We start from the raw sequence: 17,153 nt of genomic DNA, 5'->3' as shown, positions 1-17,153 counted from the left end.
TTCTGGCTTCTGATCTTATAGATGCACAAAATGACGGCCTATTTCAAAGCATGTTCCTAAATTAAGCATTGGGAGTGGGGGAGAAGGAGGTATTTTTATTCTTTCAGAAGCACTTCAGAAGTCTCTGTTGCCACTGAAGTCAGTGGCAAAATTCCCACATACCTCCATTAGAAGTGGCCAACACTGCTTTAGGTAAACCTCTTGGACGTGGTAGCAAAGGCAAAATAGGTGTACAACGAATGATGTTTTAGCCTGTAACCTTTATCGGCTCCTACTGATACAAAAAGGCAATTCAGTATTTGCTTGCATGAGACACCCTTTAATGAGCATGTAGCTACGTCAGGAAGCAATATTTGGAGCCTTATGTGCTTTAGCCTAACTCCTGTCCAGAGTCTTTAGAAGTTTGTATTGCTCAGGATGCTCCAGTATGAATCCCTACGTTGCATCTACACATTTAAATGTCGTAGTCCTTTTTTTGCTCAATTCCAGGAGTACTTCGTTGGTTTTGGTGTTAAAATGTCTATGTTGTCTATGCTGCTTTGCAAACAGTAGCATCTGATGAGCACAGCAGTTACAAGTTGGGCCAATAACAGAAGGAAGATCAATGAAACAAAGAGAAGTAATTTGAAGAATTCTCACCCTTGGAGAAAATCCTTTCGCTGTGGTCTGCCGGCAGTTTCTTTCCTTGGAGTTTTCAGAGAGCGACATCCTTGGAATACAGTTTTTGGATTCACTCCTCTAGGCAGACACATGGTAAGGTAGTTGTTCTGTATGTCATCTCTGGACCTCTTCTTCTTAGAAAATGGTGCACTGAATGTGAAGGACTGCTTGCAGTTTTTGTTCTCTCCAACACAGTGTTTGATGCTGAAGGAAAATACCAAGAAACTGGGCACGTGTGGGAGTGTTTTCCCAGCAGTTGTGACTCGGCACCTTCAAGACAGATGTGTCGTTCCTTTGTGGGTATAGTAGATCTCTGAGAGGAAGTGGAATTAAAGTAATATCAGCTGTCATCTCTTAATCTGATATTGCTCAAGTGTCATTGTCAGGGTTATTTTTTTGCCTGTGTGTTAGAGTGGCCGTATTCAAGTTTTACTAAGAGCTCACAACTGAGTCAAATCTTGGTTGTGACTCTCCCTTTCTGCATACGCACAACTGCTTCCTGCAGTGTGTAACCATACTTAGAGATTGTTATGATACTGTATGTTCTGGAAAGTTCTATGGTTGTAGTTTCTCATAATGTTATACCTTGTATTGATTATATCTGATACAGGTTTTTTGGGGGGCAGAAATCTTCTTGTTTTGTTCTGATCTGCAATACTGTATTACAGGCACTCTTCTTTTTCAAGCAGCAGTACAGCCCTAAAAGCAGTTAGGTCTGTAATTAACTATTTTATTTGCTGATTTATGTTACCAGGTTTTACTGAATCCTGCATTAGGCTGTGCTATGGGTTAATTACTGTTTACTGTGTAAACTTGCCTAAATGGTTTGGTTTTCTGAATATCACTCGGTGTTCTGTGTGGTGCTGTAGACATCCATTTAGCTTTGTGTGTTTGCTCATGTAATTAAATTGTATCATAAAGCTTTTACATGATAGAAGTTTAACAGTGACTCTGTGTGCTTCTCTACCCTCCTTTCATTTCTTTTTTCTTTAACTGGAGGACCTGTGAGACTTAACCAGACCAGGCTTTCAGTGAACCACCTCCAGGATTCTCGTGTCAAATTGGTGAGCTCCCCTGAGCTGTCAGAGGCATTTAAGCATTTCTGGATCTTGAATGAAAGATTTCCTTTCTTTTTTTTTCCCTGAAATCTCCCATGGTGATAAAAATCTGTCTACTTGCAATTCCTGTCTATTCAGCTGGCATTCTCTTGGGATGTAATTGCAGTGGTGCCTCTGCTAACAATCTTGTCACAGACAAGGCTGGATTGCTGATGTTTTATGTTAGATAAGTGAAGTCTTCCTAGCTTTCTTACGCGTGATGAATTGGGTCTCTTTTTCAAGTGCTTCCAACATTTGTAATGGGGCACCATCTCCTGGGAGTGAGCTGTGGGCTTGGAGTCGCTTGTACCTGTGGGGATTTGATTTTTTGTTGCCTTTATGTTGGAGAAGGCTTTTCTTATTCTATGCAACTTGGATTCATCTTGGAATGCATTTGATATTTTCCCTGGTTAATACTGAGCCACAGTCATTCAATTGAGAATGTTCTTGTGACTAAGGAAATCAAATACAGTTATGGGGCAGTTGTGTGAGCCTTCCCTGCTTGCATGAGGTAGTTACTCACCTTTTAGTTTGGGCTGAGCTAGCAGTCTTTGCAGCACATAGACAGTATGAAGGGGAGGAAGTAGAAGAAAGTTATTTCTTTACTGTGGTTATCATCCTGTTTTAGATTGTCTATTAAAATCAGATGTTCTCAATAGGAAGATGAACTTAGGCTGTCCCCAGTGCAGCAGGTGTGATTAGAGCTATTGGGGTTTTGTAGGCAGTGATACTTTGTTCTTAGTTTAGAAAACTGCAGTTCTTTGCTTTCTCTGCTGAGTTTTCCCAAAACAGTCTCCTCTTTTCTTTAGCTGTATGTAGTTCCTATATTAGATTTCATTTTCCTAATGTTGCTCGAGTATGGCTGAATGTTACAAATGTATCTGTACATAAGCAAAGGAATATCCCTTTTTGTGGTATTAGTTTTGATTCTCCTTTTCCATACCCACTCTGAGAAAATAGAGAAATGAAAGGCTTTTCATGCAGAACTCCTCAGTTAGTCAGAAATGCTTTTCCATCCCTTTTGCCAAAAAGAGAATTGCTCTGAAAGATAGAATGTTGTGTTTCAGCCATGGGATGCTATTTCCTCATTGATGAAACGTAGATTGCCTTGATCAGCAGGCTGTCTTGGACAGGTATCACAGCAAGGTGGTCTTTGTTGTCCCAGCCCCATTTCTCTGTGTACAGCAGGGTGGATGCCTGCCTTGTGTCTCCACCACACATTTGATTGCTGGGAGATGTTGTGTTTTCAGCTCTTCCGTGTTTCAGTCTTGGTGGTTTTAATCTTTTGAATCAGAGCGAGTCTGTAAATAAGCCAGTATGTTTGATTTTTATCAGTCATGTCAGTGCAACAACATCATTTTATTCCTCTATGCTTTTATGGTTATTGTGTACATACCGTGGAAAATATTTTGGCTTAGGTAATTGTTTACCTTTCCCATTAAACAATTCTTTAGAAAAGAAAAAAAAAACCAACTTGCATCAGCAGCTATTTAATAGCATGTCTGCAGAATTCTGCAGAAGAGAGGAAACAGCTCTTTCTTGGGTTACTCTGTGTCATCATCAGTTCAGTTCGGGTTAATCTGTTGGAGCTCTGCTAATTTGGGGTAATCTGGGCTGGGAATGAGACATCTGTTTTCTTTATTCCTCTGTATCTTACTGGAACGAAGTAGTAATTTGATGTTTTTCAGAAATAATTATAAGCATGCAAACGAGCAGTGTCTGGCATACTCGTGTGCAGTTAAACTTTCCTCTTAAGCAGGGGCTTTCTGGCATAGTGCGCACTGCTGGCTTTCTGTATGAAGCTGCAGAAGGGAGACACCAGGGGGCACTGGACACATTTCAGAATGGAGAAAGTTTTGGTTTTGTCCGATGAGTTCCATGAAGAAAACCATACGAAAGAAAGAACTGCATTTTCATGATCCTCATTCAGCCCACCCTCAGCAATCTGAAACCTAATTCCAAAGTGTTTCAAAAATGCTCTGAAACAAATGAAAAGATGCAACCAAGATATGCTTGAATGCTCTGTTTTTAACAGTGAAGACTATTACATGAACTTCATGTATTGCAGAATAGAGAATCCTCCTGTTTCTCCCCTCTAAACCTACAGTTTTGGCAGTGTCTGCTAGCTGAGTTATGTTTTAATTGTGCACTATATGTACAATTAAAAGATTACCTGTCCCTTTATTTCATTCACTAAGGAGATAAATATTTCTGTTGGATATGAGATAAGAATAGGAAAGAATAAATTCAGTGGTATATGAGGAGCTTACACTAGGAACTGCTCAGGTGAGCTCTGACCATCCCTTGCTACTTGTTGTTTCTGGCCTTGCAATCAAGAATTTGTACAGGTCTTCCACAACAGGAGATTTACCTACATCACACTTTCAGGTTGTTTTCAGTTCTTTTTAAGCCAGTCCTGATATGGCTGACGGCTGTGCATCTCTACATAAGAATTATGAATTCTAATCACAACTAAGTGGTGAATGGTTAATGAAATTAGGTGTTTTATCTGGCATCAGAAATTCAAAACAATACGTAATTACTAAAAGAGTATGATTTGCATGGTATGTGATTAAGAGTGTTAATGAGCTGAGAATAAAAATGCTAGGGCTTTCTTAAGGAGAAAAATCAAGGATTTAAAAACAGCTTCTTCTTTTTCCTCTCTGTTTCTTTACAGAGACTTTATTTGGAGACAGTCTTTTTATTCAGCCAAACAATCAAAGCTTTTTGAATGCTATATATTTTTTTGCTTTAGGCTAAACTTGTCCTTAATATTCAGTGCTGAAACTGTTGCCCTTAATGGGCCATCTTTGGGTTGCAGTAATGGTTTCTGTAAACTCCCATGCTGGCCACTGCAAGGTTACAATACAGAGATGTATAACGAAATACCTCTGGTTTTAAATGTGGTCTTGAACTTGAGAGCTGGATCTTGCCAATCGTCTTAGGTACTTTGCTTCAGTGGGAACAGAAGACCCACCAAAATAGATGGAGTCAGTCTGACATTGCTCCAGCCCGGCATCTGTCTCACACTTCAAAAGGTTCAAGAATTCTTTGCTTACCAAATGTGCAAGAACCTGTTTTCCGTGCTGGATCTTCTGTGCTATTGAAGAACTGTCTGCGTGTGCATTGTGATATTAATTTGGAGGCCTGTAAAAGTCTGAAACTATTTTTGAACCTTATTAGATTCAGAATCTCTATATTAATTATGTGTAGTGTAAAAAGCATTTTCTCTCACTGCAGTTTTGAATTTCCTACCTTATTTTTTTTATTTTTTTTTTTAAATTGAATTATATTTGGGCTGGTGTTACAAGAATGCGAAAGCAGCATCTCCTAAATCAGTTCCTTCTGTTTTATCGCAACTCCTTATGCTCTTTTTTTTTTTTTTTATGGTACCATTTGCTTCTCTTTGTTGTTCTGGTGCCTTAATTGTACCCACTGTCCTCTGAATCTTCTCTGATTTTGCAATATACTTTCAGAAATCCTTCTGTCTACTTCAGTTTCCCAGTGCTCGTTGGCCTGTCTTGTATATGAAGCTTTAGGTTGCTTGTGGTAGCGACTTTCACCTATGAGATACTGGTACAATGGAAACTTCAGAAAATATAATTCAAATAATATCTGGTAAAACAGGAAGTTTACCCAGAGTTCTTCAGGGAGAGTTCCTATAGAAATGGATAGTATTAGTCTATTATTTCTGGATAGAACAGGACGTAAATAGCACAACAGTATCAGGAGAGAATGTAGGCAAGTTCTATAAGAGAAGCATCTAGCTGAGATCAGCACAATAACTGTGCTTATGAGGAAGATGATGTCTGGATTTTGTTGCACGGAAACAGGCTGCCTATTTTTATTCCTTCACCACATGCATGTGCTGGATGCACGTGATCCTTATGGCAGCAGGAGAGCTGAATCTGAAAACAACTGTGAAGAGAGAGGCTCAGCAAGGACAAATGTCTTTCTTCTGCATGTTCAGGGTTGGGAGGAGTGAGCTGGTATAACTTTCTACCCCCACCCCTCCCAGTAGTCTAACTAACAAACCTGGAGGTGCAGCAGACCAGTCAGGTCCTTTTTCCTGTTTCTGATCAGTAGAGGATGGAACTTATTTTGCTTTTTGCAAAGTAAAGGAAGGTGATGAGCTGTTGTAGCTGCAGAACCACCTGGCCTTGGGAGGTACATCACTTCTCCCTGAGCTTCATTTTTTTTTTCCTTCTTAAGTGGTGCATATCCTGCCTGTGAACAAAGCATTACATTTGTTGTGGTATGAAAAAGGGACTAACATACAGATTTCTTCTTTTTTTTTCTGGATACCAAGCTTCTTGTACTGCAAGAAGCCTTAATCAAGTGTAATGTCGTAACAGTGTGGACTGAATTGCTCAAGACCCGGTTCACCCATACCTAGATAACCAATTTTGTCTAGAGAAATTGCCATAAGGTCAGTTTGTTGCCTTTTCCTTAGTTTTTTGAGGCTCAATAATAAGAAAATCCCTGTTAACACTCCTACAGAGGGTAACATTTGAGGCCCCAGTTAGGCTTTATGACCACAGCAGCTTATCTGCTCTGAGACAGGATCAGAGCTGTATCCAATCTTGTCACTCTATAAAGGCGCCCTCACATGGCTGGAAGGACTTGCTGAAGTCATGCATAGCTGTGTGTCTGTCATGTGTTGTGCTGGCCTAAACCTGCTGCGTGTCGGGTGGCTGCAGCCATTGTCTGCTGCATGCACAATGTACGAGGGCTTTCAACTCTCTTCTGGGAGAAAGGCTATGATCTAGTTGGCAAACAGCAGTGTCTTTTCTTCTGGTTGCTTTCCCAGTGAGACTTTAAGAACTGATGCCACTCAGTCTCAGAGACGGAATTCAAATGATCTTATCCTAGCAATTTTCTAAGGCCATGTTTTACTGAAGCACATCAGTGCACTTCTACTTTAAGTCCTGCATCTGAGACAGAAGACAGTCTGGTAAGTTTCAGGTGCTTAGGGAATACACACGTGCAGATGTCTGCAAATATCCTCCTTGGAGTTGTGGTGTTTTCATTAAAAGGTGTTACAAGCCTTGAGAGCTTCACTGGCTAAAGCTGCACAGCAGTCCTGCTGTAGACAGATTTTGGTGCATTCTGCTGGGTCACTTGTTACAGATCATAGAGACAATAAGAAAGAAAAATGGTTCACCTAGCTGCGACTGCCACTCTTCGGGTATGTTGCCTGTGTGTATTTCATTAGTGGCCTCACCTCCTGACTTCCTCTCTTTTCTCACAGAGGGTCAGTGCTTTAATGCTACGATGCTTGTTCAGTGTGTGGTATCTTTCGGATGCCTGCCGGACAATTTTCATGTGTCATCTAAATTCTTTCATTTCTAAGCTGTTGCCCTTTACTGGAGCAGAACGCTTTTCAGACAGCAAGCATCTCTGAGTTAATTTGTGTCTGAATACTCCTGGTTCTTACACTGATGTTCTGGGCTGGCAAAGAAAGGGAGCTGTATCTCTTCCTTTCTTGTTCCTGAAGGAGTCAGGAAAATTCTTTCTGTACTCTTGAAATGATGTTAGCAGAGAATTTTCGTCTTAAAATTGGTAAGAAAGATGCATCTAGTTTTCTTGATGCTCTAAGGAAGAGAGCAGTAAAAAAATACCTTCTTCTATCCTGTGGAACAGACTAAAAATCTGCTGTGTAAAACACATTGCTAGCAGGTTTTAAGTGATTCCAGATGTCAGAGAGGTAAGTAAAACTTGGGAGTACATCCTGTCTCATCTGGATTAGATTGGATGTCAGGGGGAAGGTCTTTACAGAGAGAGTGGTGAAGTTCTGGAAGAGGCTGCCCAGAGAGGCTGTGGATGCTCCATCCCTGGAGGTGTTCGAGGCCAGAGTGGATGGGGACCCTGAGCAGCCTGGTCTAATACCAGGTCTGGAGATTGGTGGCTCCCAACTGCTGCAGGGGTGTTGGAACTTGAACTTTGGGGTCCCTTCCAAATTAAGCCATTCTATGATCTGTGTGTGTGTCATATCTGCACATGCAAGTACATGAGCATGTGTGTTCCTAGCAGGCTGACCAGGGTGCTGTCTGGGTGCAAGGCTTCTTCCTCATCAGATGTTGTTATCCAGTCTAATAGATTTGCTTATCTATGTGTAACATTAATTGCCAGTGATGGGAGGGGAGATGGATGTGAGTGTGAAATAACCGAGCATGTATGAGTGCATGGAGGGGGCTTACACCTGCCTATTCTTTGCAAGGGGTCTTTTGGGGCTGAGGTGGCCAAAAGGATTGATTGGAATTAGTCCCCTATCAGTTTGTATAATCCCTTGCAAGACGTCTGGGGCTGCTTCCAGCCCCAAGTCCCTGACGGCTGTGTCACTGCAATTATTACTGCAATATGGCATGGTTTTGTGTAGAACAATGCGAGAATGTATTCCAGTTTCTTAAGATAATAACACAGCTGACTTGCACAGCTCGTTAAGGGTATGGGAGCAATAATTCTAGTTTGTGTCAGGAAACAGCTTTTCCCCAGAAAATCTGAATAACTTTGGAGACCCAAACCACAGTGGAATTCTGAAGTAATCCCTTAAGTCGTGTGGAGTTGCTATGGGAACATGCAGGTGCTCAGGCCAAGATCATGGAATAAAAAGATCATTTATCATTATCTGGGGAAAAAAAAAAAAAAAAAAAAAAAAAAAAAAAAAAAAAACAGTGATGCTTTTCCACATAGGAAGTACTGTATGTATTATTGTGCTAACTGAAGACACCAAAGGGCACACAGTGTGCATTTATTAGCATTCGGGGTCTTTGCTGAAAGAACTAAAAGTACTTGGAAAAGCATTAAGAGCTGCGTGTCAGAACCGTGCTGCTCCTGGAGGGAACCAGAGTCTCATAGGCACAGGGATAATTCTCTGATAGTGACTAACAAATTGTGCTTACAGCTGATGGCATTTTATAAAGGCCTCATCTGTGTGCTCACAGTGCATGTCCTGTCTGTGGGGTATTGGGGCAGCTCCTCCTGCAGACCTGTCACTCTCCCAGCTGTGCATTTGAGAGCCTGTGTTGCCCTGCTACAATTTTACCTGTGCCAGTAATCCTCTGGCAGCGGGAGTTATTCTTTTTCTGTGTGTTTGTTTGTTTTGAAAGCATTTGTCTCCTGCAACTGTCAGAGGGAAAAATGTAAGCTTTCCACTTAGTAATAGCAACAGTAATAACAGTAACACTTATTTATTATGTGTCCAGAGAAAGGCAAGGAAGCTGTGAGGGGTCTGGAGCACAGGGTGTAATGGGGAGCAGCTGAGGGAACTGGGATTGTTCAGTCTGCAGAAGAAGGAGACCCTATTTGCCCTCTACAACTCCCTGAAAGGATGTTGTGGTGAGGCAGAGGTCGGCCTCTTTTTCCAGCTAACAGTGATAGGAGTGGCTGTAAGTTGTGCCAGGGGAGGTTCGGGTTGAATTTTTAGACAAATTTCTTCTCCAAGAGTGGTCAAAGATTGGAACAAACTGCCTGGGGAGAATGGTGGAGGCACAGCCCTCGGGGGTGTTCAAGAAACATGGAGGTGTGGTACCAAGGGACGTGGTTAGTGAGCGTGGTGTTGAGGGGCTGATGGTTGAACAAGATGATCTCTTTAATGATGCTGTGATTCTGTCAGGCCTGCAGGAAGGTGTTCTGAGTAGTGCTCCTCAGTGTGGACATTGGTCCTGGCCGCGCAGGGCTGCTGTCAGGGTGTTATGGCAGAGTTTTCACCTCTGGAACAGCAGTGTGTTTACAGTACTAGGCAGGGTTATTGGAAACATAATGACTGTGCATAGCAATCACAAAACACAGGAAAGGCTGTTCCTGAAAAGGAATTCAGGAATTTGCTTCTGTTGACAATTAAGGGTTTTTTGCTGATGGCTTGTGGTGGCTTCTCTCAGTTCAGGTCTGAGCATTTATTACTGTGTATCACAGAAGGTCTGCCCTCTGTACAGCTGTGCCTCAGCTTGATTTCTGCTTCCATTGGGCTGTGCCAACAGGCCCTGTCTTGGTCTGGCACACAGCACAGGGTACTCCCACAGATTCTCTCCCAGCCTAGAAAATGATTCAAGCAAGAAGGACTGAATGTCTGAGGGAAGGACTTCCCAGCTGCCTCAAGGTAAGCCAGTGGCACAGCGGACCATGGGTCTCGTTACAAGGCAGGACTGCGCTACACTGCCTGCTGACAGGACGCGGTTACCGTCACGCAGAAGCATCCCTGTCCTCTGTCTTCTAAAGGCACTGTAAGGTAGGTCTGCCTCCTTCTACCTGCATAGGACTGAACGGGAGCTGTAGTCACTCCTCTCAGGACAACGCACTGCGTGCTCTGTAGGTGGAGCGTCTCCCTCCTCCGCTGCGTGGGGTGCCAGCCCTAACGCCGAGACGGTGACAACGTCAGCCCTGCACCTCTGGGCCTGAAAGCCCACTGCAGCACGCGTTGTGCTGGGGGTGGTTGTGCTCAGCATGGGAAGGGGCTGCTCTGCTCACTGTGTACACCTTATCGCTGTACTCCACGGGGAAGCGTTGTCACTGTAGATTCAATGTGAAGAAGTGCAGACAGATGAAAAACTTTGACCAGGTTCAGGGAATGGACTCGTGTATGTTGGCAGGTGCTCCTGTTTGCTGTCCGGTGTTTCTCCGCTGTGCCGCAGGCAGGAACAGGGCGCTTTTTCACTTATTCCCACTAAGCCTGGTCGGAGAAGATCCCCCTCTCAGCATTTCGTCGCAAAACCCTCACTTCTTTGCGCCGTTCACTTATTCCAGCATACAGCAAACAGACGTTCGTTACCCGTTTCTGTCTTGGGGAAGAAATGACGAAACGCACCGAACTATAGAACAGCTCCCGCGGCCGCCCTGCTGCTCTCGGTGTCTCGGCCCCTCCCTCGCTCCCACGTCGGTGCCGTGCTGCTGCGGGCAGGTGCCGGGTACTCCCGCTTCGAGCACCGGTGCGACCCCCGCCCGCCGGGGCTGAGCGTTGCACCCCGTCCCGCCCCGCTTCCCCGTCCTCCTCCGGGCCATGGCGGCGGGGGCGGGCCGGGGCGGGGCGGAGCGGTGACGGGCATCCCGGCCGGCCGCGGAACCGCCGTAAACAGCGGGCGAGGGAGCCGGGGCTGCCCCAGCCCCGCGGGAGCCCGGCCGCTCCCGGCCCGTCGGAGCCGCGGCTCGCCGCCTGCCGGCCCGGGCATGGACAGCAGCAGCCGCCGCAGCCGGAGGAGGAGCCGCCGGCCCGGGCCCTGCGCGGGGCACCAAGGTAGGCTCGGCCGCCGCCCCGACCGCGGGGAGCCGCCGCTTCCTCCGGGCTCCAGGTTGGGGGGGCGCCGGGCCGCTCGTCCCACGCCCGCGGGCACCGCGGCAGCGCCCTCCGCCCGCAGGTGACGGCGAGCAACAGGCGGCGGCCGAGCGGCCTCGGAGCGGGGCGCTGCCGGGAGCGGCTCCAGGTGCGGCCGTAAGAGGCTTTACCCGCTGCCGGCGGCTTTGTCTGCTCAGCCTGACCTCGTCTCGCAGCGCGTTGGCGCTGGAGGTATTAGCGGTGCTCGGGAGGAACCGAGAGCCGATCAGCTGTGGGGAGAGGCGCTGGTTTTGCGCTGCGTTTGTTTCGGGGGAGGACGCGAATTTGCATTCGGGTGGCGATGTAGAATGGAGGCGATCGGAGTGAAAACTTTACGCAAGGTGTGCTGCCTTAACCCGACCGTACGGAGCCTGCGTGACAGGCGGGGAAATAGCCCGAATTCTTTCATGCCTCCAGGAGCTGGTGAGCAGATAAAGTACTTCTCGAGTTGTTCTTGAGCGTAACGCTAACTACAGCACGACGGGAGTGCGAGTCAGGCTCAAAGCAGAACGTATGTAGCCGAGCTTAGGGTTGCAGTGTGAGAACACAAGCGGCACCGCCTTTGGGACCGGTAAAGTGCGTGTGCCCCTGAGCAGAGCCAGCCCGCTGCAACAGCAGCTCATTTTGAGAACGTCTGCCTTTAGTTTGGGTAGCGTCAGGCCAGGCTGGGGTCGAACCTGCCACAGATTAGTGGAGGAAAATCTGTGTTGTTTCCTTTCAATGACCACGAATTCCTATCGATGTGTTGTGTTATGCTGAGCTTGCATCTGGAGCGGGACAGCTGGGAACACCAAGGGTCCTGGCTGAAGGATGTGTGCCTGCTGCGGGATGTCGGGAGTTGTGACCCAGCTGGTGGTGCCAGGCTGCCTGGAGCACTGCACTGTTGGAGCCAGACCTTCCCCAGGATGTCATTGTGCTGCAGCTGCTGAGACTGATAGGACTAACAAAGACTGAGCGACTGTCTTTTCACTGGGGACTTCGTGTAACTTTGGTTACATCCGATAGAAACCCGAAGAAGTTCAGAATTCACTGGTTGGTTGTTGTGGTGGTGGTGTTTGGGGATGTTTCATTGACTTGACTTTCTGCTAGCCCTAGTCAGCAGGTGTGCTCATAGAGGTAAGCTGGTGGGAAAGAGCCAGGTTTCTATTATGGGCTGTCAGCTCAGAATAAAAGCTGTAACATTTTTGATAACTCAGCCTGTGTCAGGGCTGGTAGAGGTGCCCAAGTGAAGCAGTTACCATTCTAACACTAGGAAATCCACCTGTCTCCTGGCTGATTTAGCTCAGACTGGACTGTCATGAGGAAGCACTGATTCAGCAGGCCGCCCACTTCCTACAGGATGAGGGGGTTTTAATTTCTGTTATTGCAGTCTAACCCTTTGGACAGACAACTCTCCTGCATCCAATGGTGAAAGGAGTCCATCTGCTGAGGCTGTCGGCACCTGCTTTGGCAGCACACCAAACTCTCTTCTCAGCCAGCCTGGTTTCCTTACTGCTGTGTGTGAGTGTGGCTGCTCCCAGTAGGTCTGACCAGGGGAGGAGTAGCAGGTTCTCTTTAATTTCTGCAGCACGAGGAAAACGAATCTTCTGCTCTTAGCCTTTCCCATCGTACCTGTCAAAAGCAGTCAGCCCTGAGGTGACTGATAACTGGCTTCATAAATGGCTGTTGGAGACTCAAGTGAGAATGACCATTTGCTAAGAGAAGCGCAGACAGGAGTGACTGTACCATTCTTTATTTATGATTTTTATTTTGTTCTGTGCGAGTCTTGTACAAGGAGCTCTCGGTCCTGTAGAAGTGTCTCACGAGTATTCTCTAAGAGGTGATTGCTGAGCTCCTCTGCCAAATGAATAGACTATGATGGGCAGAGCTTGCAGGATCCTGGGTGCTGTTTGTTCTGTCCGCTTGTGGCAGAGCTCAGCACTCTGCAGGAGTTTGGATGCCGTTGGCAAGATGGGGAGGCACTTCCCCTCTGCTGCAGAGAGAGGTGGAACAGAGGTGGGAAGAAGTATAACTTATTTGTAGACAGAGAGCTGTTGTTTCGAGTGCACTGCGTTTTTGTTATGGCACCTTCTCAGAAAGGCATCTTCTGCTTTTTTTCTTGCCTGATTCTCACTATACATTCCAAAACTTGTGGTGTGTTTCTCTTAGTGTATGTTCTAAAGAAATGCACAGGAAATGGTTCAAATGCCCAATTCCGTCAGATGTCAAAGTTAATGTTGTCTGCGCCTCTCAAAACCTACCCCAACATTTTAATTGCACAGGAAGATTTGGCCATCCAGAACTTCTGCAAGCAGCAAAGCAGGATGGAAGACACTCAGCAGTTCAGCCAAATCCCCTTGTGGAAATACTGTCTTGTTTTCTTAATTATGGCTCTTCTGGCCTCTGAGACCCTTGAACTGCTCATCCTCTTTTGAAACACTGCTTAGGAAAATAGGTCATCTCTGGCCCTGCGTTTTGTTTGATTGGTTCATAGGACCCGAAGATGTTATCTGTTCCTGGATAGCTGTTTCCTGCTGCTCTCATGGGAAGTTCCTGTAATTCCAAGTGATTGCTCTTGTCTGGGTTTCACACCCACTGCTTCCTCCCTTGTGTCTAAAACAAATGGGATATTAATTTGTCTAATTGGGTAGCATGGTCTGGGCAACGTGGCCACTTCTATGGAAAATGGCGTTTTTGTCACTTCAGGACATGTTTAATTAATTTAATCCACCATATTTGTGTATATAAACAGTGATTAGCAAAGCTGTGGAAAGGTCTGAGGAATGGAAAACTAAAATTCTGGGATGTGTCAAGTCTAGGCCATGAGAGGGGGGATTTTCTTGGGGAATAAGCTGTGGTGTTACTGCCTGCTCTGCTGCTTTCATTGCTGAAAGATGTAGGAAATGCAGGAACAGCACAAGCAAACCACGTAAACCACGCATCTAATTCAGCAAAGGAATTCCTGTAGTGAGGTGTGGATACAGCCACGTTCACAGAATTTGTGCAGAGTTTGCAGTGACTTCTGTTTTATTGACTTGTGTGTTGGCCTCAAAGGTCTGTAGTGGGACTCATTGATCCTTATGGGTCCCTTTCAACTCGGGATGTTCTGTGGTCTGGCGGCAGCCTGCACAGCATTGCAGAGCTTGTGTTAGACTTGCTGGGTGGGATTTCTGGAAGTGAAGTTCCCCACCTCCAGATCTTTTCATCTTTACTGAGTCAGGGCCAGTGTTACTATTTCTGTCCTTTGACCTTTCCTGAGAACTCCACTTGGCCAAAGAGCTCCTCATTTCCAAAGCAGATTCTCCTTTAGTGCTTACCACAATATTTTTTGCAGGTCTTCCTGCAAAGCACTGAACAACCACTTAACAGATTACATTGTGTTTATTGATTCTGGGGTAGGTAAGTGGATGAGGTGCCCTTGCAAAGTCTTTGCAAGCACTGGGTTGGTTTGTTTTCTTCATCTGTTCAATGCAATTAACAATAGACTCTAAGAGCCATGTTTTTCTTAAATGCAGCTCACCACCAGACAGTTCACAAACAGCCACAGAGATCTCAGCCATCAAGAGTTTCCATTGCTTGCAGTTTATTTCCCCAGAGAATGGGGATGCTGGCCTTCTCTCTTGCTGTGCCCAGCTGGTCAGCAAGGTTGGGCTGCTGTGGGGGAAAGGTGCATGCAAATGGCTGTTCAACTGCCTGCCTTCTAAAATAGATTCCACTCTGGAATTTGCATGAGAGACCTCCAGACAGGTAAGGGAGATTGGCAGCACATCTTGAATTCAGCCAGAGACCTGACAGAATGTCACGGCTGATTGAAAACACTGTTGGAATTTCTGATGCCAGATGCATGTCTGATAGGTCACAAAATATTAACATTCTAGAAACTGTGGCTGAGCTTTTCCTACTTGTTTTTTTTTTCTTCTTCATGAAATGAGATGCACAGTCAACTATAAAGATGAGCATTTTACTACTCAAGGCTCATTAAAGGATATCAGTTTTATACCTTGCAAGTGGATAGAATTGGTACAGAACATAAAGGTTGTGTATATTGTGGTGGATAACTCCTGAGCTTCAGTTCTGTATACCTTGATATCTGCCCCCAGAGTTTCTGTCCTTAAAGGGCACCAGGAGGGCAGATGCATGTCAGCAGCCCAGCATGCAGGTGGGGCTGCTCATGGACAGCTGTGCCAGTTTTCTTTTTAATATGAGGAATTGAATTTAGGAATCTCATTTAACAGATGACTGAGAATGGCCGAGGGCAGCTTTCCCCCCAGCTTTGGCTGTGGCTTCACTAAGCTTCTCAGTTTGCACACTGCGAAGGATAAGAGGTTCGTTTCAAGGAACGAAACATTCCCAGCTGTTCTTCCCCAAGCAGGTAGTTCGCCTTCTGCCCTGTTCTGAATGTAAGACAGGAACCACTTCTCTTTGAATCAAGGAGGTCAGATAAGGCTCAGAGAGGAAGGGAAGCTGGTGACAGACCAGAGGTGTGTACATGGATACAAGGTTACACACAATGTTGCTACTTTTTAGCAAAGCAAACCAATACTTGCAGCTTCCCTTCTTCTCACCTACTTTGTTATCAACAAGCTTTTCAGTTCTGCTTTATTACATGTACAGCGGAGAAGAGTACCTGTAAGAATAAAGATGGCATTTCTTAACAGGCAGATAGGCTTCCCCTGGGTCTGATTTGCTGGTTCTAATGACCAGAATAATTTGTCACTCTGACTCATTCTCTGCTAATAGCTCTGTGCCGTCAGTGTAGCTTGAAGATGGGGATGTGCCGCTGTTCAGAGCTGGGTTTTGGGTTCCAGTCTCCTATTACCTAACAATGTGTGCAGTAGTGGGGATCCACACTCATGGTTCCCTTCTTGATGGGTTTACTTTTTGACAGAAGAATTTTGCCTTTAGAGGGCCATTTGAATGATATCAATATATTGGGAAGCAACAGGTTCCCCATGTACAAATTGTTTTGTATCACCAATTAAACAATGAGGAAATGTTCAGATAACTCTCAGTATGGTAGAGAGCTTCACGTGGCAGCGGGCATGAACCTGGCCTCTACCTTCCTGTGGGGAGGTGTTGCTGCATGAACTGTTAATGACAGTGCCTCTTGTCCTGATAGCTGCATGGATTCCTGTCTTTAATGTCATTCTCAATGACTTTGAAAAGCATCTCCTGCTGACAGCACCTCCTTCAGAGCCCAGGGGGCTGTGGTGGGACGAGGGACCTCGTGTGACTGTTTATATTTGCTTTCACTGCCACTGGCTCCTCATGTCATCCAGGACAGAGGATTAATCTCTTTGATCCCTCTATTTCTAGTTGTAAAAGCACAGTGTGCTACTGAGGATGATTCACTATTAGGCCAATCCTTGTTATAATCTCTTGTAACTGCAAATGCATTGGTCAGAAGAGGAAGGCTAATGAAAAATGTGACATACTTGTGTTACATAATATGGGAAGATGGGTGGATAGCGTGGAACATGAAGTCATGGACCATATTGCTCTGCCGTGCTTTCATACTGTGGGCCTTGTTATAGCGTGGGGCTCTTGCAGATGCCCCATCATGCCTTCTCTGAGTGTCATTTTGTGCTGTTCTCTCCCACGGCCGCCTTCAGCAGACTGCTCTTAAGGGACTTACACTGGACAGATTGATGAACTCTGTTATGATAGAAAGTGAAAGTTGGCAGTGGCTATTCTGTTCTTAATGAGCCCAGTAAAGTCTGACATATCAGAGCAATGTGAGAAGTGCAAGGTCATAGTTTATGGTATGTGACAACAGAGTGCAGAATATATGTGGGAAAAGCCTGGGAGGGTTATCAGAAGTTTTTGGTTTTTCCTTCCTTTCAGTTAAGTGAAATGAGTTTTCCCTGTAGATCTGCATCCAAAGTGTTGTCCATTTAAGTGTGATTATCATCATCATAGCTTTGGGGTCATTTTTGTGTAGAACCTGCCTGCCGGATCTCAGCTGGAGGTGCCAGAACTCAAAAGGACTCTTGCTGTCAATGAGTTTCCTCTAGCTCAGCCTGTAACCAGTCATTTATATTCAAACTGCTTTAGTGTGCACAAGTGTGTATATGTGTATGTGCATTCATACACACATGTAATATATAATA

General features: G+C 45.4%; 1 protein-coding gene across 4 annotated transcripts in view; it reads left to right on the top strand.

Annotated features, from left to right (window-relative positions):
- Positions 1-10,803: 10,803 nt before the first annotated feature.
- Positions 10,804-17,153, top strand: part of MARCHF8 (membrane associated ring-CH-type finger 8) — a 79,637-nt gene continuing 73,287 nt past the window's right edge. For 2 of the 4 annotated variants that reach the window (XM_015866819.2, XM_015866818.2), the window contains exon 1: positions 10,804-10,986. The gene's annotated coding sequence lies outside the window, so the exon portion shown is untranslated. Of the gene's footprint in view, positions 10,987-11,201; positions 11,488-17,153 lie in introns of those variants that run through there. The other 2 variants (XM_015866820.2, XM_032445407.1) reach the window with 2 other exon arrangements.

The sequence above is a fragment of the Coturnix japonica genome, chromosome 6, assembly GCF_001577835.2.
Source record: "Coturnix japonica isolate 7356 chromosome 6, Coturnix japonica 2.1, whole genome shotgun sequence".
In the NCBI taxonomy this organism is placed as follows: Eukaryota; Metazoa; Chordata; class Aves; order Galliformes; family Phasianidae; genus Coturnix; species Coturnix japonica.
This window is presented reverse-complemented; position numbering and strand designations above follow the sequence as displayed.